We start from the raw sequence: 23,020 nt of genomic DNA, 5'->3' as shown, positions 1-23,020 counted from the left end.
CACCCCTTTCCAGGGATCAGAATTCTAAAGTGTTGGGAAGTGTGCATTTTAAGACACAGGAAACAAAAGACGCTTAAAGTTCCTTTCACATGGCCATGGTGCATACTTGCATTACCTTCACAAAATGAACGAACCTAACTCAAGCGACGCTTTTCATTAAAAAAGAAAACAAAACGAAGGAACCTCACTGTTGTTATTTAGGTCAATTTCCATCCAGTTTTATGTATATGAATACACTCAAACATGGCATCACTTTTGGATGAGAAAATTGTAGAGTACATAGTGTTCACTTCATAGTTTGGGTTTAGTGAGACTCAATACAGTTGAGGATTTCCTTTCATTTGTACCTCATCAAATCGGTAAATGTCTATTTGAAGCTAAAGCTGGATGTTGAAAGGGCCTGTCTATTAAAAGTGTTCATGCTAAGACTGAACTGCCTGCTAACACTGAACTTTGGGCTAATTAAACATTTCTTGAAATGCTGCCCTTAGACAAAATGGAGACCATTCTTCCAAAGTTCCCCAAGAAACAAGCTTTGGAACCAACCAACCACACACACACACACACACACACACACACACACACACACACACACACACACTGCAAACTGTTACAAAGTGACAACTCGTTACAATCAGTGATTGGTTAATCAGGAGACTTGATAATTTACTAAAATAGTCCTACAGCAAATTTGTCAACTATGAAGTTGGGTTTCAGTGAATGGATTTTTAATTGAGTTGAACTAGCACCCCCTTTAAACATTTTGGAATTTGGGGTGGATGTGGCCATTTTACAGAAGGAGCCAGAAGGCTTCTTGGAGGAAAACACCTCAACTCTCATCCCATTTAGAAAAGAAAAGCTAAAGAAACCTGTCGGGGTGAAATGGGATAGTCTCAGCCAACATCTTCTGATGAGTAAGGACCCCAGGAAAGGCACTCACTCTGAGGATGAGAGCAGAAAGGACTGGACTAGTGTCCTGAACAGAGCCCAGAGAGGAGAAGATGACAGTCAGGGTTGACTCTGGGGACCTTAGAGGGAGCCGTGGACTTTCTGAGAAGTATGGGGAATCTCACGCTTCAGTTATTTGCAAAAATAAGGGGATGTATCTGCGCCCCAGCTGGTGACACGAACCAAACTCTTCCCATGAAGGATGGAGTCTGCATACAGGGACATCCTGCTGGGATGTGCTGTATGTGACAGATGGACAGAGAACAGATTCTCAGTGGATGTCTATTGTTTTGCTTTGGAAACGGAAATAGAAATGAGAACTGAGTCCCTACACTTAGTTTTTATTGAGGAGAGAAGATGAGACAGGAGAAATAAAGAATGTGATGAGATCCTTGGACTTCGGGGGGAAAATGACTTGGTAGCAGAATAATATTTGTCAAACTTTAGTCCTCTGCAAACAACCTTCACAATTGTTATCATATCTATATGTACTACACCACCTACCCTATGATTTACTTAATATATATTTTAATTGGCTCACATTTTTTTCCATTTACAATCTATTTATAAATGAAATTCTACATTATGGGTTTTATGTGGTGGTTATTATTTTTCTAATACATTAAATGTAAAATGTCCATTTATGTAATGCCCCAAATCATTTCAAATACCATCTTTGGCGTGTGTTCCAAACTGTGCGAAACATTGGGACAGCACAGAGAAAACGTACTGGGAATCAGATAGTCACATGTCAAATACCCATTCTGCTGACTGAACCCCTATATGATGTCATAAACTTGACCTGTCTGAGGCCCAGTTTCCTCACCTGTAAGATGGAGTATAATGCACACATTGCCATTTCTGCCTGGGCTGCTCTCTGGGAATCACTGCACGGTTCTCCTTTCCTGCCGCCCCCAACCCACATGGGGTTTACAGCAGTCATGTTTCTTGCTGCAATACCTTTTCCCTCCAGCTGCAGCCGATTGTCCCTTTTCCTGGGTATTTAGAATTGGTACAGAGAGAAAGGTCTGTTGAGTGACTGCATCCATGACATGTAAACTCAGGACACCCATGTTGCTACCCTGTTGTTTTATTGAGAGAGAGAGGCAGGCACAGGTGCACACTGAGATGCTCAAAGAGGAGCAGAGATGGGGCAACAGCAAGATGCCCAAAACATCCCAGTTTGCAGGCTGTGGTTTGAGAATCTTCAGCAGGTTTCCTAATAATTCTTGCTCTTGGGCCTGAAGCACTCTTTTACCTTAACAGTAACCCCCTCACGTTTTCTGGGGTTTAAATTACTTTGACTTAATTTCTACTACTGGCTTGCAGAGGAAATAAAGCTAATGTGTGGGGTTAATAACTTCTCATCCAGATTCTTCTTAGAAGCTTCAGCAAGGGGACTTCCCTGGTGGCATAGTGGTTAAGTATCCACCTGCCAGTGCAGGGGACACGGGTTCAAGCCCTGGTCTGGGAAGATCCCACATTGCCGCGGAGCAACTAAGCCTGTTCGCCACAACTACTGAGCCTGTGCTCTAGAGCCCGCGAGGCACAACTACTGAGGCCACGTGCCACAACTACTGAAGCCTGGGCACCTAGAGCCCGTGCTCCGCAACAAGAGAAGCCACTGCAATGAGAAGCCCGCGTACCACAGCGAAGAGTAGCCCCTGCTCGATGCAACTAGAGAAAGCCCGCGCACAGCAACAAAGACCCAACGCAGCCAAAAATAAATAAATAAATTTATTAAAAAAAAAAAGAAGATTCAGCCAGAAGGAATACTCAAAGGGGCTCTCAGAAGGGACGGTTATTATCATCTCTGTGACATTCCACTACGTATCTTCATCTTCCTCCATCTTTCCTGACTCCTGAGGACCAAAGAGGAAAGTGCTCTCAGGGGTGAGAGAAGATAGTAACAGGAGAGGAGGCTGTGAGTAAGAAACCCAGGACCTTTGTGAAGACACAGGTAGGATGTGCGACAAAGCCCATTATGAGAAGCTGCTCATGAGCGTCAGGTATTATTAGGCAGGAGGTGCAAACCTTCGAACCTGTGTTCTGTCCCCATTATGCCTTCTAGAGGAAGCACAAGGAAGGGTGAGAAGAACACAAAACCAAGGACAAATTTTGACTCCAACGCCTATCAGCTCTGCCACCCTGGCATCGGGGCTGAGTTTGCTCTTTGAACAAACTGGGAAATTCCCACCCAGGTCCAGGATGATGGGAATATACGTAAAAGAAACGATGTATTTCCAAGCAGCAAATACAAATTAAGTACCCAGGAAAGGTTGGCTTTCTTCCTCCCTCCCTCCCTCCTCCCCTTCCTGCCTCCTATTAGGTGTTGTAGAAAATGCCCAGGCTTGGGGTGGTCACTTAGAAGAGATGGAGGGGTCTGGGAGGCATCCACTGCTCTCTCTGTGTCCATAAGCCACTTTCTCAACAGGGTGGGAAAAATGACCACAGTCTCTCTCCTCCCTGGGGCCTGACTCCTCCCCTCTGGTCCCCCTACTCTTCCCCTAGTCTCTGTGTGGATACCTCCTTCTTATCCTTCCTACTGTAGCTCAGACTTAGCTTCCTCTGTGAGGCTCCGCATTCTTTTTTTTTTTTTTTTTTTGCAGTACGCAGGCCTACTCACTGTTGTGGCCTCTCCTGTTGCGGAGCACAGGCTCCAGACACGCAGGCTCAGCGACCATGGCTCACGGGCCCAGCCGCTCCGCGGCATGTGGGATCTTCCCGGACCGGGGCACGAACCCGCATCCCCTGCATCGGCAGGCGGACTCTCAACCACTGCGCCACCAGGGGAGCCCGAGGCTCCGCCTTCTTGCTCGTAGACCATATCATGATTTGTAATTACACATTGATTTGTTTGCTCACCTGTTTAGTTAACGCCTCTCCCTCCTTCTGAACATCTGTTTGGACATTTCTCTGACTGCTCACCCCTCCCTGGCCCCAGTGAAGTGTCTTCTGCCCTGTTTTCCCTGTTGCCTGGCTTGCTTCTTCTCACTCCATGACAGCTGGCTGGGCAGAGATCCCAGTGTGCCTTGCAGCCGTGTCTGTCCCAGTGAGGACAGAGGTAGAAGGGGGAGCAGAGGGGATAGTGAAACTCACAGCTCACATCTGGACCAGTGTGGAACCCAAGTGCTTTTATTCCAAGTCTATGCCTTCACACTGAGTGGCTGCTTCCTCGAGTTCCCACAGCATATTTCTCGCAAGAACTCTGCAAACCATTGTAGAAGGGACAAACCTGAGCTACATCCAGCTGTTGATTCTTTAGTAGGAAATGGCTTTGAATTCTTCTTGAAGTACACTTTTCCCGCAGGCGTATTTAGCAGGGCTGGAAGGGAGAGACCAGGCGGGGGCAGGTGGAGAGAGAACCCAGGAAAGGGGTATAAGGAAGGTGCCAGTGAACGGGGACTCTCCAAAGCGGGCTGGGGTTGAGACCACCTACCCACCTCCACCCTCCTTTATCTGATTTCCTAAGAAACATGTACTGACCATTTACAATGCACTAAACCCTGCGCAACGGGTCCAGACCTGTGCCAGGATCTAAGGGGAAAATTTAAGTTCAGAGCATCTCAGACCCAGACAATTAATAAAAATCGGTGTTATGAATTAATGAATTCACTAGTTTTCTACAACAGTGCAAGCACTTTCATAAACAAGAAAGATCAACCTGACTAAGTGCCCATTTCCTGATACTGAGGGTCCTGAAGTTGATTTCTAGAGACAATCCTGTTTCCTGCCCGCATGTGAACACAAGCAGTTCATAGCTCTGGTTTGAAGCTAAAAGTTTTTTCTTTTTTTCCTTTACATGGTTTAAAAAAAAAAAACAGATCATTTTCTGCTAGTGCACAGACATTTGAAGAAAGGAAAAAGTCGGAAGATATTCTTATCTGGAGACAAAAGTGAGCGGTCCCATACCCCACCCCCATCATTTCCCCATGTATCCTTTTTCTCACTTTACTTCACCTGCAAATGGAGGGGGGATAAAAAGCTCTTTTTTTTTTTTTTTTGGAAAACCACCTTGCCTCTAAAAATGTCATCTCGCTCATTTCCTTTTTCTCCCAACTCCCTTTTAGTTCAACACCTAGGCATTGGGAGAAAAGAAGGAGATCTTTGGGAGGATTTTGGAGAAGCAGTGGGCAGTGGGTGAGTGACAAACTGCACTGGACCTGAAGCCGGAGCTGCTCCAGCCAGACTCTGCCCTTCCGGCCGAGCAAGTTACTCAGTTTTCAGATCCTCATTTTTCTCATCTATAAAATGAGGAAATGAATCCTCAACTTCAGAATCTTGCAAAGCTCCCTTACCCAACCTCTCCGTGTACCTTGTCCACAATTGTGAACCCAGAACCGTTTACAGGACTTCAAGAAAAATGTGTTTCATGAAAAGCAAGGGTGTCTATGAACATGTAATAGGAAGGTCTGATGCCAAAAGGTGAAATTCAAAGGGCTCAGGAAGCAGCGAAGCCCAGACACTGACTGAGAGTGTGAGTCTGAACAAAGCTGGCCAGAGTTAGCCTGGCATAACTAGTAACAGTATCGCTGCTGGTATTGTCGCTATTATTGCCGCGACTATTTTATCAGTATTTTCCAAGTGCTTTAGTTCTTCCAAATGTCGTCACAGATTTTGTGCGTTTCACCCGCACAACCACTTCATAGCATTGGTCACAAGGTTACGATGATTTGTACTTATAAGGGGTCAGAGCCCAGCAGGCTGAGATGCTCACTCAAGCTCACACTGACAGAAAGCGAACAGACACCAGCTCTGGGCTCCAGGATCTCCAGACTCCTGTGCCGAGGCTCTCACCACCATCCTATCCCACCCACTCTTAGTCCAGGCCTCCCAGGAGGGGAGACTAGGGCAGCTGGGACTCCTAACGAGTGATTCTCCACTAAGACCCTCAATGGCCATAAGGATAAATCGCTCAGTTCCAGGACTACACCAAGCCAGCAGTCAGCTCCCTCGGGAACAGTGAGCTCAAAACTGTGGAACACAGCTGACCACTTACCAGCATCAAGGACCCTTGTCCAATATGCTGCCCTTGAGGAAGGACTTGGACTTATTTCCCAGCAAAGATCAAAAACTGTGTAGAATTTACAATATTCAACACTATTTTGTTCAGACTAGCAAAAGGAGGGCTGTCATTTTCTCTTTCTATCTCTGTTTCTCCCTCCCATCCTCTTCTCTCTCTCTCTCTCCTTTCTCCACCTACCCCCTCTCTCTCTCTCTCTCACACACACACAGACACACACAGACACACACAGCCTTTGAGACAAATTCTTTCAGATGCTGCTTACCATTCAAAGTAGGTGCACATGCTCACGGTCAGCTGAGGGCTGTGAAATGCAAGTGACATAATATTTTCCAACATCAGTTCCCAAAATTACCGCTTGGATCAAGAGAGCTGAAATGGGGTGAGCTTTAGTTGTGGAAAGGGCTGCCGCCAGGCAGGGAAGTAACAGCTACCGGTGGTTGACTGCCTTCTACATGCTAGGGTTGTCATCACCAGCTTCTCATTCAATCCTAGGAGTCCTAGGAGGTAAACATTACCAGCCCCATTTTACAGCTGAGGAAACTGAGGCTCAGGGAAGCTAAGTGAATCAGTCAAGGCTGCAGAGCTAGTAAGGGCAGAGCAGGATTCAAACATGGGCCAGTCTGATCCCCAAGCCCGTGGTCTTTTCAGTACAGTGTGCAGTGAGTACAGAAGAATCTTTATCAGAAGTGAAGAGGTTAGATAAAGCACTCATCACCCACCTCCCTAGGCCCCAAAGCAAGAACTAGACTCATCTTGTTTATTCCACGTGCATGTATGGGGCATCCACTCTGTGCTCAGGCTACAAACTTAAGAAGGACGTGTTCCCCAGGAGCATGAAGGAAGAAACAGATCTATGTAGGGACATAGTGAGGAAAGGGGAATGTCCAAAGGGATGGGGGTGAGAAGGGGTGTGTGGGGCACAGAGGAAAGGCCCACCTATGGAAGGGGTGACACAATGTGTATTAAAAGATGGGTGGAAATGTGTCCAACAGTCAAGGAACGTTCTGGAGGGAACACAACCCAGGCTACGTCTGGATGGCATGGAAGAGAATGGCAAGTTCTGGAGGCTTGGTATTGAGAGTGATGCAACGTAAAGCTGTTAAGATAGTTCAACTATAGCTCACACCACAGTGAAATTTCCATCCCAGGAGGTCACTGCGAGCAGGTTCTTCTCAAATTAACATCAGAGTCACCTGTTTCGCTAACAACCATGCAGATTTGGGAGGGGCCTGATCCCAGAGGTTCCGATTCCATAGGTCCCAGCTGGAGCCTTAGAATCTGAATTTCTAAGTAGATGCTCGTGTTGCTAGTTCTCTTCTGCCTGACCTTCCAGCAGAGCCGGCCTGAGCCGTCCCCCTTGCCAGTGATTGGTGAAGGGATGAGCACAGGACCCAGTTCTGGTCATTGAGAAAAAAGGGGGTCTTCACTCCTCAATGAGGAGAGCCACAGGAACAACCTTCGTCCTCTACAAAGTATCTCGTCCAAATGCAGCACCTGAAACTTCGGTAGCCATCCAGGTCCTGATGCAAGGATGGAGTCAGAACCAGGGACAGTGGTGAAGAAGTGGTGAACACCTGGGTCTTTGATGGCATCATCAAGCCCCTAAATCAGCCAGTGGGAGCCCACTTCAACGGGAGGGGATTCTGTGGCTCGGATTAGCCAGGGATGGGCGCGGGGAACGTATGTCAGTGGTGATGGAAGCAGAGTTAAGAAGGAACATGGTGCCCCTGGGAAAAAGGGGAGGCAGCCTCTCTTGCCCTGAGCAGAGGAGTGGGGGAAAGCAGGGTAATTAGAGAGGATGCTGGCAGATCATGGAGTCCCCCGAAAGCCGGCTTGAGAAGAAACTTCTGACAAGCAAAGAGGAGGTGTCATCGATGTTCGGGATTGCGCAAAGGTCACGGTAAAATGGGTGTTAACACTGATTGCTCAGCACTGCCCTGGTGGCGCGGTGGTTGGGAATCCGCCTGCCAATGCGGGGGACACGGGTTCGAGCCCTGGTCCAGGAAGATCCCACATGCCGCGGGGCAACTAAGCCCGTGAGCCACAGCTACTGAGCCTGCACTCTAGAGCCCCCGAGCCACAACTACTGAGCCTGCGCACCACAACTACTGAAGCCCACGCGCCTAGAGCCCGTGCTCCACAACGAGAAGCCACTGTGATGAGAAACACATGCACCGCAACAAAGAGCGGGAGGCCGCAACTAGAGAAAGCCTGTGCGCAGCAACGAAGACCCAATGAAACTAAAAATAAATAAATAAATTTATTTAAAAAAAGAAAAGACTGATTGCTCACTGAAATTGATTTCCCCTGTGGGGAAAGGGTAGAGAAATAACTGATATAGTCATTATTACAGTAACACTTGGTGAGCACCTCTGGGTGTCAGGCAATACATTGATAAATTCCACCTCACGACCATCCAGCTGGGAAAGGGCACTGCGCCACTCTAGTGGGGGAGCCAGATGTGAAGAATGGTTTATACCATGGAGAGTGGCTGGGCCACGCGGACTCAGAAGACCCCACGGGAGTACCACCATGGGAGGGGTCAGTTCCAGTGCAGCAGGAAGAAGTGTCAGAAAATGAAATTTTTCATAAAGAAATATAACTTGCACTGAGTCTTGAAAGAAAGGTAGGTATCAGCCACTTAAAATAAGGTAAAAAATCGTGACAGCACTTCTAGCAGAGAGTACTGCCTAAGCAAAGGCATGGAGGTGTGAGATGGCCTGATGTCTGGAACCACCAGAAGCTCTGGCTGGGATAAGGGTGAGGGTAGGAGATGGACGGGGAGGTCAAGTACACCCTACTGTAGAGTATGAGTTTCTCCTCTGAACTCAGAGAGCCATTAGATAGTGTTAAGTTTGAAAGTGACAAGACCAGACGTGAGTCTCAGAAAGATTGTGCTGGCAGCGGCATGGAAGCTGGAATGAGGGTGTGAACGTGGAGAATGAGAGAAACTTGAAGTTAGAGAAATCTTTACATGGGATGCTGGGTCTCTGTGGCCTCTGGACATTGTGTCACCTGACTGCTTGTCTATAGATGTCCTGCGGTGGGTTGTAAGCCCTTGAAGAGCAGGGAATAGGTCCATTTATTCACTACGGTGTTCCTCACAGCTGTTAGACACTCAATAAACATTTTGTGGGTTAATAAGGAGACCAGTTCTCCAGACAGCATCTCATTGAGTTCTTGCTCCACGTTAGTCCCTGTGCCTGGCGCCAGGGCACAGAGATGGTGCTGGGCAGGGATTCTCATACTTTTTCTTCCATCACCTCCTTTGGCAGTCTACAGAAACCAATGACAGCTTCTCAGAACAATATTTTTTTTAAGTTTAATTTTTTTACTAGTTATCTATTTTATACCTATTAGTGTATATATGTCAACCCCAATCTCCCAATTCATCCCACCACCACCACCACCCCCCGCCCCGCATTCCCCGCTTTGTGTCCATACATCTTCAGAACAATTTTTTTTTTTTTTTTTGTGGTACGCAGGCCTCTCACTGCCGCGGTCTCTCCCATTGCGGAGCACAGGCTCCGGACGCGCAGGCTCAGCGGCCATGGCTCACGGGCCCAGCCGCTCCGTGGCATGTGGGATCTTCCCAGACCGGGGCACGAAACTGTGTCCCCTGCATCAGCAGGCGGACTCTCAACCGCTGTGCCACCAGGGAAGCCCCAGAACAGTATTTTTTAAAGAAAAAATTTAAGATTACAAAGGAAACCAATTACATCAAAATGTAGTTATCAAAATATTAAAAATGAAAGTGGTAGTATAATAATTTATGCACATCATAATTAACACGTTAAATAATGAGATTGATCAGCTGTCTCATAACAACTCTGATTTCAAGGTAGTGAGTGTAAATGATATTTTGAGATATCCATAATGTAATAGGAAAATATATATCATTTCTGTTGGTAGTAAGTCCCAGGTATTGCAAATAATACTGTAGTTTGGTATTACATTGCTACTATGTTGCCACGTAGTAGCAATGAACGACTTTTCAGGCAGATCACTGGTTCTCAGAGTGTGGTCCCAGCAACACAGGCATCATGTAGGAACCATCTGATATGCAAATTATCTCCTCAGCTCTACTGAATCAGAGACTCTGGGATTGGGGCTACAGTGACTGGCTCATCCCAATTTGCTGAGGAGGCCCCTAATTTTAGCACTGAGAATCCCACATCCTAGGAACCCCTTACTCCCAGACAAACCAGGATGGCTGTTTGCCCTAGTGGAGGGCCATCAGTCTGTGTTTAAGGAAGCCCTCCAGGTCATTCTGCACATTTGAGAACCACTGACATGGAAGTTAGTGAAATAAAGATGAATTTCTCCTATTCAACTTAATGGAAGCCCTGAATTCCATGGACCCAGGAAAAGAAGCTCCAATTTAAACAATAGCTCTGCCCTCAAGGAATACACTTTTCAGAAGAGGAGGCAATCATTAGGCAGACAACTGTAGTTCAGTGTGAAAAGAGCCTGGAAACGTAAGCCCAGGCAGTGCTGGGAGCTTGAAGCAAGGGCATCTTTCCAACAGGATGCCTCTGTCTAGGGAGTAGGGAGATGGGCTGTAAGATGATGATGATCATCATGATGATGGAGGAAGAGGAAGAGGAGGAGGAAAAAATAAGTTAATATATATTTAGTGCTTAACTCTTCCAGGCTCTGTTCTTAGTGCTTTATACTGTTATTTAATTCTTAGGAGGCAGATGCCATTATTATCCCCATTTAACAGGTAAGCAAACTGAGGCACAGAGCAGTTCAGAAACTTGTCCAAGGTCACACAGATAGCAAGAGGAGGTGAAAGTATTCTAGCCCAAGCAATCTGGCTCCAGACCTCATGCTCTTAACTACCATGTGATTTTAATGGTTATTTGGGTACTTGATTATTTTAAATGTTGTCATAAAGACCACAAGGGATTCCTTTTCCTCCCCTTCTCTGAAAATAAATTCAAACTTCGTTGATATTCATAAACACAGCAAATGTGAAGGGTGTAAAGCTCACTAAGTCATGGTGTGGTTTCAGTTTTGGCATCTGGGGCTACTTGGGATCCATGGATGGAGACAGCTGTAGAGTGAGCTTCACAGAGCTTCTTTGTACCTTTGTCTGCTGATAGGGGTGGAGGCTGGGAGCAGGTGAGAGGGGAGAAAATCTAAAATAAGCATAGGGGTCCGATTTTAATTTTAAGACAGGATGGAGAAGTGGCAGGGCATGATCTAATTTGACCCTTGTGGAGAGGGAGGCAGGGATATTGAGAGGGGAATCACAGGTTGTGGTCTCAGGCCAGGTGGGTGCAAATCCTGTCCTGATGACCGGCAAATCGTGTAACCTTGACCAGCGTATTCAACCTTCCACTCTGGTCCTCAACGTTCTCATCTGCTCACTGGGGATGATGATATTCACATCATCTTTATTCTCATGGTAACAAAAGTCCTTGGACCGTGGTAGGTCATCAATAAATACATGTGCCGCTTCCCTTTCTTGCCAGTTAACATGGAAGGAAGTGGTGTCCTCACTCCAGGGCAGACGCTGTGCCAGGGCTGGGGACCCAGAGATGCCAGAGGAGTATTTAAAAGGTCAAAGTCTCCCACCCCAGAAACCCCTCCCCGACCATGACCAGCTAGAAATGCTGTGTGCCTAGGGGCTCCACTGTAACATATACTCCCCCATATATAAACACCCAAACACTGTTAGGACCCATCATGACTGCTTGACAGAAATCCTCCTATTATTCCCCATAAAATGTCACCCACCTGTCGGGAAAGAGACCTTCTTTCTCCCCTCCAATCCCTACCTGCCTTTGAAGGAGCCAGGAACCAGGCAACAGAATCTACAGACTCTCCCTCTTTGGGTGAGTTGATTTTTTTTTTCTTTCTTAAATTGGAGGCAATTGGATATTTCCAGACAGCAGAAAGAACAGATTGAGGGTGAAGGCAAAATTGTTAAGGAGGAAGAGGGATGGTAGGTAAAGAGAATAGGAGGAATGACCCTCAAGATGAATAATGATAAATAACTGTTATATTAGCAGGCAATTTCTGGGCCAAGCCCTGTGCTAGGCACCTGAAACTCACATACTTCAGCTCCTATCCATGATAGATAACCCTCGGTGGTTTCATATAACATTCAGGATACAGTGGCCTAATGACCTAAACCATGGCCTCAGCCTCTGCAGTGACAGTCCCATCTCGGGCCACTTGGACCCTCTCACTCTACACTCCAGGCCTGAGTAACTCTGTGCAATTCCTAGGCAGTGTCACACCATCTCCAGACAGCTTTAGAGTGGCCCCTGCTCTCTGCCTACACTGACTTTCATCCTCACACCCTCTGTCTGGCCCTACACCCACACATGCGGTCTTTACCAGGCCAATATCTTCCTGATTTTCAGTTCTCACCTTGAGTACCACTTCCTCTGGCAAGCCTTCAATATCGCCCCAGAATAGGTCGTGACGCCCGTCCTTTATTTTCCCAAAGCACCCTGTGCTTCGCCCATCACTAGATGTGTCTCATGTATGGAGCTGATCTCTACACTCATCTGACCCCACCAGCAGACAGTGAGCTCTTTGAGGTCTGGGTGTTGCCTGGGGCTTGTCTTAGTGTGGTTCCCCCAAAGCAGCCTGAAACCAAGTCTCAGCTGCAGGCAGTTTGTATAGGAGATGAGTCTGGAAAGGAGGAGTGAGGCCGGCATCAGGGAGAATGAGATAAAGATGGGGGAAAAGCCAGTTTTGGCTTTCAAAGTTGTTGCTGTGGCAGTTGGGAGCTTGATTGGATGGGTTCAGAACTCCTTCCAGAACCATCCCTCTGAAGGACAGGGGAGGGAGTTTTTACCCACCAGTTTCTTTCCTGATAACATCATCCTTAGCCTAAAATGTTTCAGCGCTGCCCCATAGATTCCAAGAAGCTTTCAGCCCTTGGGCTGAGCACGGGCGGCTTTCCTAGATGCAATCACAGCCTCCCAGTCAGCCCTCACTGTGGAATCTTCTCTCGTCTCCTTTGGTGGGTCCTGCTTTGTCTCCTCTGGCCTCCGCCCGCCTTACCCTTCCCCCCCAGAGATCCCTTCCTCCACCTTCTTCATCCAACTCCTGCCCAAGACCCACTCAAGCTCTACCTTCTCTAAGAATCATCCCCAGATCTCTCGGCCCAATATTGTTCTCAAGCTTGGCTGCAAACCAAAATCTCCTGGGGAGCTTTAAAAAACAAAAAAACAATACTGACCCTTGGGTCGCACCACCAGAGATACTGAATTGATCTAGGATGGGACCTAGACAACATATTTTTTTAAATCTCCCCAGGTGATTTTACTATGCAGCCTGGGCTGAGAACAATTTGCATGTCTCTGTTGTTTTGTTTTTTTGTGGTACGCGGGCCTCTCACTGTTGTGGCCTCTCCCGTTGCGGAGCACAGGCTCCGGACGCGCAGGCTCAGTGGCCATGGCTCACGGGCCCAGCCACTCCGCAGCATGTGGGATCTTCCTGGACCGAGGCACAAACCCGAGTCCCCCACATCGGCAGGCGGACTCCCAACCACTGCGCCACCAGGGAAGCCCCATGCCTCTGTTTTAATTGCACTTCCTCTGGGTTTCCATAGGCCCTGTGTTCCCCCTCCTTATTACTCTTTATCTTCTGTTTATTTCTGTCTCCCCCGTCATCCGAGGGCGCATCAGGGGCTGCACTCACATCTCTTCCCTCATATACCCTGTGCTCAGCTCACAGCACATGTGTGTTGAGGCTGCCATTCCCGCAAGCTGGGCTGCTTCTCTCCTCACCCCACCCTGCCCGCGCTATCCGGAGCCTCATTTTCCAGCCCCTGGAAACGCAGCCCGTGCGTGCTTCACTGCTGCCAAGATGACCGGCTCTTGGCGGCACCCTTCTCCGGCATTTCTCCTTCCATCTCCGCTCTCACAGCCTCTGACACTTGGGCTCTCCGGCACCCAACAGTTAGCAGTGGTGACAGCCGCTGCTTTGCCTAAAAGCCCTTCAGTGAACTGCTAGGAAATCCCTGGAAATTGCTCCCTGGAACCCTCCCCACTCCCAGGCTCACTGCCCTGAAGAGGAAAGGCATCTGGGGAGGAGCCGCTGCCTCCCCTCGTCTGGGCAGGGACCCTGCAGACCTCAGAGGCCAAGGGGTCCAGGTCTCTTCCTCCAAAGCACATTCAAATCTCTGAGCCCATCTCGCTCTGCCATTCCAAGTCATTGTCACTTCTGTTTCCACATTTGTTTTAATCTTCAGGGGCAGAAGGACTGTCATCCTCACTCTGCAGATAAATGAAGATCAGCCAGAGACTCTCCCATCTCAGCCTGGCCTCTTCCTAGCTGTGCGGCCTTAGGTTACTTAACCTCACACATTAGAATAAGCACAAACAAGGAGTTTCCATCACTGTCACCACGAGCTAAACGTGGGACACAGGGCGGAGGTGATGTAGCCTCGTGCTACAGACATGAAAGACAGTCCCCAGAGTCTGTGGTCTAGTAGGAGAGGCAGATCAGCAAATAGGCAATTACAAAGGAGTGCAGTAAGTGTTAAGACAGTGGGTCCCCTAGGTCACTAACTCTACGTGCAACAGGGGCAAAAGGCAGGAAATTGTGGTCAGAGGGGTTTCCAGAGAGGGCGACAGCCAAGCTGAACCTTGTACTGGTTGGCCAAAAAGTTTGTTCGGGTTTTTCTGTATGATGATGGGCAAAAACCCGAACGAACTTCTTGGCCAGCCCGATAGAATTGGCCACAGGGAAGGGGAGGGTCTGGGGAGGAGGGGACAACGCTGCTCCAGGCCAGGCGTACAGCGTGTGCAAAGGCCTAGCGCATCTTAGTCCACCTCGTGTCCCCAAGGCCTGGCATGGTGGGCAAAAGCGGTGGGGAGAGCACCCAGGCGCTGGTCTGGTCTGCAGGGAACGCCTCACCTCTCTCTGATCTGCCGCTAAGGCAGCCCTGCCTCTGACGCCACTGATGATGGAGCAGCTGAGTCAAAAGGTGACACACAGCCATTGTTCCTCACCCTGGTGAGACCCTGGCTTTAGAGAGCCAGGTGACAGTTCCCTTCCAGGCTGTCACCAACGAGCCCTGTCATCTTGCATGTGTTTCTCACCCTTCTGAAGGTTCCTTATTCTCTTCTGCCAAAAGGGAGCGGTAAACCTTGGCCTCCTGGAGTGATGGGAGACAAACCGGGTGCCGGACCACCTGAGGACCCCTCAAATGCCAGCTCGTCTCTGTCACCCAGCCCCGGAGATGGAACGGGTCTCCAGCACGGCTAAGGGAGGACTGACTCCACACCCGCCCAGGGCCTCCCCGACACTCTGCTTTTGCTTCCCTGGAGCTGGTGTTGTCCACACGACCGCAGGAAGCAGCCCGACTCACAGCCCAGCCAGGAGCCCTACCCTTGCCCAGGGAGACCAGTGACTTCTAGGTTCCCTCTTCCCACCTAGCTTTGCCCTCAGCTCTGATGGAAGTGACGCTGGCTGATCAAGAGCTGTGTAGATCGATTTCCCCAAAAAGTGGTAATTGCAGCCTCCCTCCTGGAGACCAGGCCAGGGACCTGCATGGCCACAGCTAGAGACAGCTGCGCAGCTGCACCCACCCCACTGCAGGGGACGCCCCTGTGCGCCCACTCTCAGCCTGACCCTTCCCTTCTCCGTTTGCTCCAGGCGGCAGTGGACAGTATCTGGCCAGAGGTCAGCCACTCAGCACCCTAGACTCACTCTCTGTGGGACTTCCCTGGCAGTCCACGGGTTGAGACTTCGCCCTCTAATGCAGGGGATGCGGGTTAATTCCCTGGCCGGGCAGCTAGGATCCCACGTGCCTCTGGGCCAAAAAACCAAAACACAAAACAGAAGCAATACTGTAACAAATTCAATAAAGAATTTAAAAATGGTCCACATAAACAACAACAACAACAAAAATCTTGAAAAAAAAAAAAATCACTCTCTGCTCTGATGCCCTATGTCAAAACAAGGTTCTATTCCAAGCCTGGAAGAGGGGCTGGCTTTTCCCTGGGCGCTCTGTAGTCCTGCCTCTAATCACAAATTTGAATTTAGAATTTGTTCCTGCTTCAGGACCCCAGCCCCTCATTTCCATGTTTGGGCAATTTACTTGACCTTTCTGAGCTTCTGTGTACTCGACGACTACATGGGGAAGCACTCTGACTTTCCAGACAACTCTTAAGTGCAGTTATTAAACTGTCCTATCCACTAATACCAAAGCCTCAGAGCCTCACCCTGTTTAAACATCTCTTCCCCCACATCTGCCTGCCCTAGGCTGAGACCCCCATTCGGGGGAAGGGCGGTGCTCGTCAGTATCATTCCTCTTTCCTCCTCCCTCTAGGCTGCCTCTGACTCCTCCAGGGCTGAGTGGGAAGAGAGGGACCCCTGTGAGGACAGAAGGAGCAGAAACTGTCCCATTCACGAGAGGATAATGGCAGGATATGGCAGGTGCCTAAATACTCACCCTTTTCCTCGTGGAGCTCTTTCGGGAGAAACATGTCCACTGGGGACCTCTGGCCGCAGTCCCCTAACTTGACTGATGTCACCTCTGGCTTGTGGCTTATGATGTCCCCTTAGCCCCCGCATCCAGCTGACCATCCCAGGACGCACCTGGGCCCACGGCCAGACACTCGTGGCTGGCTTCCTGCCCTGCGTTATCCACATGGCTCTCATTCCACTCCCCTGGGCCACTCCTGCACCCTGAAATGCCCAAGGCCGAGCTCTTTAAATGGTACTAGGGAAGCCCGCGGCCCCCTCACCTGCCCTGCCGACCCCATCAGAAGGGCACAGGACGCCCCAGCACTGCAGAGAATCCCACCTCCGTCCCTTCCATCAACCTCCCTGCAATTCTTTTCTACCCTCCCTGGGAGTGAAGGGCCAGGGCCTTTAGACTGATTTAGGGGCCGCACCTTGGCAGTTCTTCATAGATTCTCTCTCTTCATTGTTCAGAATCTGTGGCCACTTAATATTATTTGTTCTCAACTTTGGAGGCTCAGCCAAAGTTTAGGTAACAAGAAAAATGCCATTTAAGTTCCTACGGGGTGAGCCATTACTTTTATCGTTCCTGAGCACAATGAAGCCCCCACTTAGACCTGCAGGACCCTGAGCACCTATCCCTTCTGTGACCCTTGCCCCAGGGCAGCCTGCTTTGTGCTGTGTGTTTGTCCCCCTCCAGACCATGAGCTGCTGGAAGGCAGGCCCGTGCCTCCTTCCCCTGTGTTCTCAACACCCAGGGCCTCGCAGGCAACCAGGACACCTCTGTTCAATGAACAAAGGGTTGAATATCTTAAATAATACTGTTCATTGAACAATCACTTACATGGAGGAAACGGCCTACAGGTGCTGTAAAGTGTAAAAATAAATGGGTATGACTCTATGTCCAAAAGTGCCGTAACAATAATGGACACAATCATTACAACAAATAACATTGATTGACCTAGTCGATTTGCTCCAGTTCACATACCTATGTATTCAGTCTTCACAACGAGTAAGATGGGTATTACCATTTTCCCATTTTACAGATGAGGAAACTGAGGTACACAGGGCTTAAGTGTGAGCTAAAGATTCTAGAAATTATACAACCAAGAGTTAAGAGTTAGGGCTTCCCTGGTGGCGCAGTGGTTGAGAGTCCGCCTGCCGATGCGGGGGACGTGGGTTCGTGCCCCGGTCCGGGAGGATCCCACATGCCGCAGAGCGGCTGGGCCCGTGAGCCATGGCCGCTGAGCCTGCGTGTCCGGAGCCTGTGCTCCACAACGGGAGAGGCCACAACAGTGAGAGGCCCGCATACCGCAAGAAAAAAAAAAAAAAAGAGTTAAGAGTTTTAAGAAGAGTTCAGAGATGTAAGGGATGGTCTGTCTTGAAAATGTTCAGAAAGGTCTTCTTGGAAGAGCTGCCATGACATGTGAGCCTTAAAGAGTGTGATTCCCGTAGGTGGACGTGGGGAAGGAAGGCCTGCCATGTGGACCAACAAGAACCCAGGTGTCCTACTGTTGAAGGAAGGATAGCAGATGGCGTGTGCTCCAGAACCAGCCAGGGACTCTGTATTGACCAGATGTGAGGGGTACACGATCTAAAGGGGATTCAGAGCTTGGAGTCTGTCGAGGCAACAGGGAGTCACTGAGGATGTCGAGTTCCCGGAGTTGTTTTCCAGAAGGTTAATCTGACAGTGCATGTTTCCTGGACCGACAGACAGAGACTGGAGAAGCCAAACTACTCAGGAGATTCTCTAATTATTCAGCACCGATTCATGGAACAGTAGAGCTAGAAGAAAACTCAGAAGTCACTGCTATGGGACTTCCCTGGTGGTCCAGTGGCTAAGGCTCCACGTTCCCAATGCCAGGGGCCCGGGTTCGATCCCTGGTCAGAGGACTGGACCCCACATGCCGCAACTAAAGGTTCACTGGACCCCACATGCCACAACTAAAAATGCTGCATGCCGCAACTAAGACCCAGCGCAGCCAAATAAATAATTAAGTTTTTTAAAAAAAAGAAGAAAAGAAAAAGAAACCATTGTTATAACTGCACCTTGCACACCAGACCAAGTTCTCTGAGGGAGCAGGCAGGGTGATGCCTGACTGCCTTTCCCAGAGCAGAACACAGCACCTGGTCAGGAGGTGGGCAGTAGGTTTGTTCAACAAGTGAATGAATGGGAGAATGAACAAACCAATGAGTGACACCTTCTATCCCAGAGCAGGAACTTGGACTTAGGGCTGATTGAGGGATGAAGACAGGAGCAGTAGACATTGTCAGAGAAGGCTGGACGGAACTGCAGGGCGCTTGGCTGGATCCAGAAGCTCACTCGACCGGGAGCTTACTTCTCTCTGGGCCTCAGTGCCCCCTTCTATCCAGCAGTGGGTGGGAGAGGAGGATTGGCCCAGGTGACCTCCAAGGTCCTTCCTGCCTCCACTCTTCTGGGAATTGAGGAGAACCCAGCTCCCCTGCTCTCCAGCCCCGTGCTTTCCTTTGATGCTAAATGGGGCCAGGAAGAGTGACGACTCCACCGGCAACCAGAGCCCTGCAAGTCGGCAGCGACTCCTGCACCTGCCCCCACAGGCAGCCCAACCCAGGTTATTCTGGGCTGGCTTCACGGCACCAGCCTCCCTGTCTTCTCCCATACCAGGCTTTTATGAAAGTCCCTAACGAGCCCCGTGCTCTTATGCATTTTAGAAATCTCATCTAATAGGGGCTCATGGAGTATAAATTAACCCCAAGGAGCAGAGCTGCACTAATCCCTGTGGTGATTATGCATTAGCCGAAGAATTTCTTTGCCTATTTTAAGCAGCCGAACCCAGGCTGTCTGGGGTGCTTTTCTCCTCTGTCTCTGTTGACAGCCATTCATTCATTTAGAGCATCTCCCTTTATAATGTGTCCTCTTCACTCCCACCCCACACACCCAGCCCAGCCGCGGAGGCCTAGGAGGCTATCGTGCAGTGGCAGGGGTGCATGAGCCTGTGTCTGACGCGCCCCACCTCTCAGCCTAGTCTGTCACCATCCTCGTGACCTTGATCAATGTACTTCACTTCCCTGAGTTATGGCTGCCTGACTTTAACCAGTGTTATTAGTGGCAACCTTCCAGGGTGTTTGTGAGTTTAAGAAATCACGTTTGTAGAGCGCCACAGGCATGGTAGGCCCTCACCCCCTGTCAGTCCGCTCCCCTCCCTGCTGTTATCACCTTGCCTGTGTTAATATGACCAGAGTTGCGGACGGCTGGTAAAGAAAATCACGTGGAGTGAGAAAGACCCTAAAAAGTTTCAGTTTCAGGTTCAAGCTCCAGGGCTGAAAACAGAAGCCATTCATATTCTGAAGGCATTAATGAGGTCTTCAAAATCAAGCGAAGAAAAAACTCTACTGTACATTCATCAAAGGTGTGTTGTACCTAGCTGAGGACTTTCTGGAAAAGAAACCAAGGCGTGACTACCCACACTGCCCGCCACTTCAAGCTTGAGGCACGCTACTTTCCAAATCAAAAATTATAATTATAGGCTTGTCTTGCAAGCCTGCGAGGCCTTTCTGCTGAGAAGTTCAGAAACGTTGCTATTCCGGGGACAGCATCTTACGAGGAACAAGCTCACCTGGGCCCCCGGCCCCCGGAGGAGTGGGCCCCCATTTCGCATGGCGAATGTGGAGCCCCAGAGGCACAAAGGCAGCGGTCCGTGGCCTGACTCCTCCCTCCCTCAGCACCTGACATGACTACAGCTCACGCACACAGTGCTTTGCTGCTCACAAAAGCCTTTTGGAGATTTTTATCTCCTGTGGAAATTGCAACACTTCTGAAGGGCTGGCTGAGCAAGGAGACGAACATCACGCCTGCTGAACAACTGAAGACAGAATGAGGAGAGACTTCCCTGAAATCACAAAGGCAGAGGCTGCTCTCTGCACCACCCTGGACAGCAGCGTTCAAATGCGGTCTTGGATCGTCCTCCACCTATTTTATCACCCCCATTATACTGGCATCCCCTTGAAGACGTCTGTTTTTGGCGCTATGTTTAACAGAGAAGACACTTGAGTATAAATCCATGCTTAATACATCATTATTGCCTATTAAAAATAGATCACGTTCAATACTTACTCCTCCAGACCAGCCTGTGAACTAAGCACTATTATTATCCCATTTTACAGGTGAGGAAACTGAGCCTCAGAAAGGGTAAGTGACTCTAATCCAGGTCTCAGGTAGTAAAGGGGCAAATCTGAGACTCAACACTGGATGTGGCTCCCCGCTCCTTCCATGCAGTGTGTTGCTTATTTATGCATTTGCTCAACAATCACTTGGGCACCGAGCCCAAAGAACACGGGGGTGGACAGACATGTGGGTTCTGGGATTACCGCACCCGCTCGTGCGGCTGTCACTCATCTGATCCAAACACCCCAGTGTAGATTCATCCACACAAAGCAAAACAGACGCCCCTTGTTTCATGCAGCAAGGGCCTTGATGCCCCAAACACCTGTATCTGCTTGGTTTCTGGTCTTTGTGAATATTCCTTACCTTTGTCCTGGATTCCTGGTTCATAAAAAGCGTGTCCCAGCATCTTTGCAGGCAGCTTCTCCGACGACCAGCAGCCTGCCCACAGCTAAGGAGGCTTTGACTGGACAAAGAGGAATGCAGCAAGCTGGAAGTCATGTGGTCTGGGTCCTGTGCGCCTCGTGGTTCCACCTAGCATGGGTCCTTGAGCTGGTCATTTGGTTTCCCTTCACCTAGACAGCTTTCATTCAGAAAATGAAAAGTTGGAGTAAGAACTCTGATGAGACCAAACACAAAGCCTTTTGAAAAACCAAGAATCAATTCTTAATTCGTCCTTTATTGTGGTACTGTAATAACAAAAAATGTACCATTTTAACCAGTTTAAGTGTACGATTCAGTGGCATTAAGTATATTCACAACATTGTGCAACCATCACTATTTCCAGAACATCTTCATCACACCTAATAGACACTTTGTACCCATTAAGCACTAACTCCCCATCCCCACGTCCCCCAGCCCCAGGTAACCAGGGTTCTGCCTTCTGTCCCTATGAATCTGACTCTTCTAGATACTTCACATAAGTGGAATCACACGGTATTTGCCCTCCAGTCGCTTGTTTCACTTAGCACGACCAAGGGTCACTTTTAAGCGCAAAGATCAGCCCCTCGTACAGATCCTGTGCGTTGGAATAGAACTCGAGATGGGATGCAAGTTTTCCTACACCTTATCTCCTTTGTGCCTCCAAACTACCTCCTCTGCACTTAACCAAAGAGGAAAATGAGATTAGGCAAGTGCAAGGAACTTAGCCAAGGCCACCCAGACCGACAGAGCCAGGTCCTGACTCAAATTCAGGGGCCTTTCTAATTCACTTTTTTTTTTTCAAATCTTTATTGGAGTATAAATGCTTTACAATGTTAAGTTAGTTTCTGCTGTACAGCTGAGTGAATCAGCTATATGTATACATATATCCTCATATCCCCTTCCTCTTGAGGCTAGAGATGGCAATAAAACCCCAGTTAACTGGATATAGCCCCACATACGTTAACCACAGACCCTGACATGGTTACTGTAGAGGCTAGTCAAGGGGCTCTGGCAGAGGAAATGCTATTCATCTCAGCGTCAGAAGAAACAGACCCCACCCCTCTGCCTTCACCCACCCGTTATTTCTTCTGAAAAGACTGAGATTTGGGACCCACCACTGACTTCCTGGAAGGCTTGAGCCATCACTGAGGATCCCAGAATTCAACTTTCCCGTCTCTAAAGGGGGCCGAATAAAACTTGCTTCGCCCACGTTTCCAAAGGCCAGTCCACCTGCAAGCGTAAAAGCCATTGGAAATTGTAGGCAGTTCTTACTCGGCAGAGTGTCATGGAAAGAACATGGACAGTGTCGGAGTCCAGCTGGGCCACACTCAGGTCAGATGACCTCTCTGGGCTTCACTTTCTACAGACGTCTATTAAGCCCCTTTAGGTGTCAGGCATAATGTTAGATGCAGGGGTGCCGAGGCATAAGGAATGTACACCCACACCCTCCTGGTAGGTCGAAGGGAAGATTCAAGACAAGACAGGGCAAGCAGTCAGCATAGCATGTGGCAGCTGGTAAGCACCCGGTATCTCATAGCCTTTTCTATAATGTATTCATTCAGCAAGCATTGAGTACCTACCATGGGCTTAAGCAGGGCTTCTTAAGCTTGGCGCTATTGACATCTGTGGAGCAGAGTCCTTTGCTGCAGGTGGGCAGGGCCACCGTCCCTGGCACTGCAGAATGTTTAGTCACATCCTCTATCCAATAACTGGCAGTGACACCCCAAGTTCTGACACCAAAAATGTTTCCAGACCTTGCTCAGCATCCCTGGGGGGCACAACTGCTCCAGTTCAGCAGCTCTGGTTGAATGTTATACCAGGTGCTAGGTATACAGAGAGATGAACGGGACAAGGGCTCCCCCAGGACTCCTGGTCCAGGGACACAGACGTGAGAACCACCTTCCATTAGGCAGGTGTGTGAGTGGGGAGGGCAGCTGACACTGGGCTAAGGGGCATGTCAGACACGGCGCTTTCACGGGACCAGAGGGCACGGCAGTTAAGGAGCGCAGTCAAGAGGTGGCCACGGTCTAAGTGAGGGAGGACGT

The 23,020-nt window shown here is 49.1% G+C and overlaps 1 long non-coding RNA gene across 4 annotated transcripts in view; it reads right to left on the bottom strand.

Annotated features, from left to right (window-relative positions):
- Positions 1–23,020, bottom strand: part of LOC132413289 (uncharacterized) — a 445,109-nt gene that overhangs the window by 251,745 nt on the left and 170,344 nt on the right. For all 4 annotated transcript variants that reach the window (XR_011246238.1, XR_009516685.1, XR_009516684.1 and 1 more), the window contains one exon: positions 20,919–21,135. This is a non-coding gene — a long non-coding RNA (uncharacterized lncRNA). The remainder of the gene's footprint in view (positions 1–20,918; positions 21,136–23,020) is intronic.

Source organism: Delphinus delphis, chromosome 17 (genome assembly GCF_949987515.2).
Source record: "Delphinus delphis chromosome 17, mDelDel1.2, whole genome shotgun sequence".
Lineage (NCBI taxonomy): Eukaryota > Metazoa > Chordata > Mammalia > Artiodactyla > Delphinidae > Delphinus > Delphinus delphis.
This window is presented reverse-complemented; position numbering and strand designations above follow the sequence as displayed.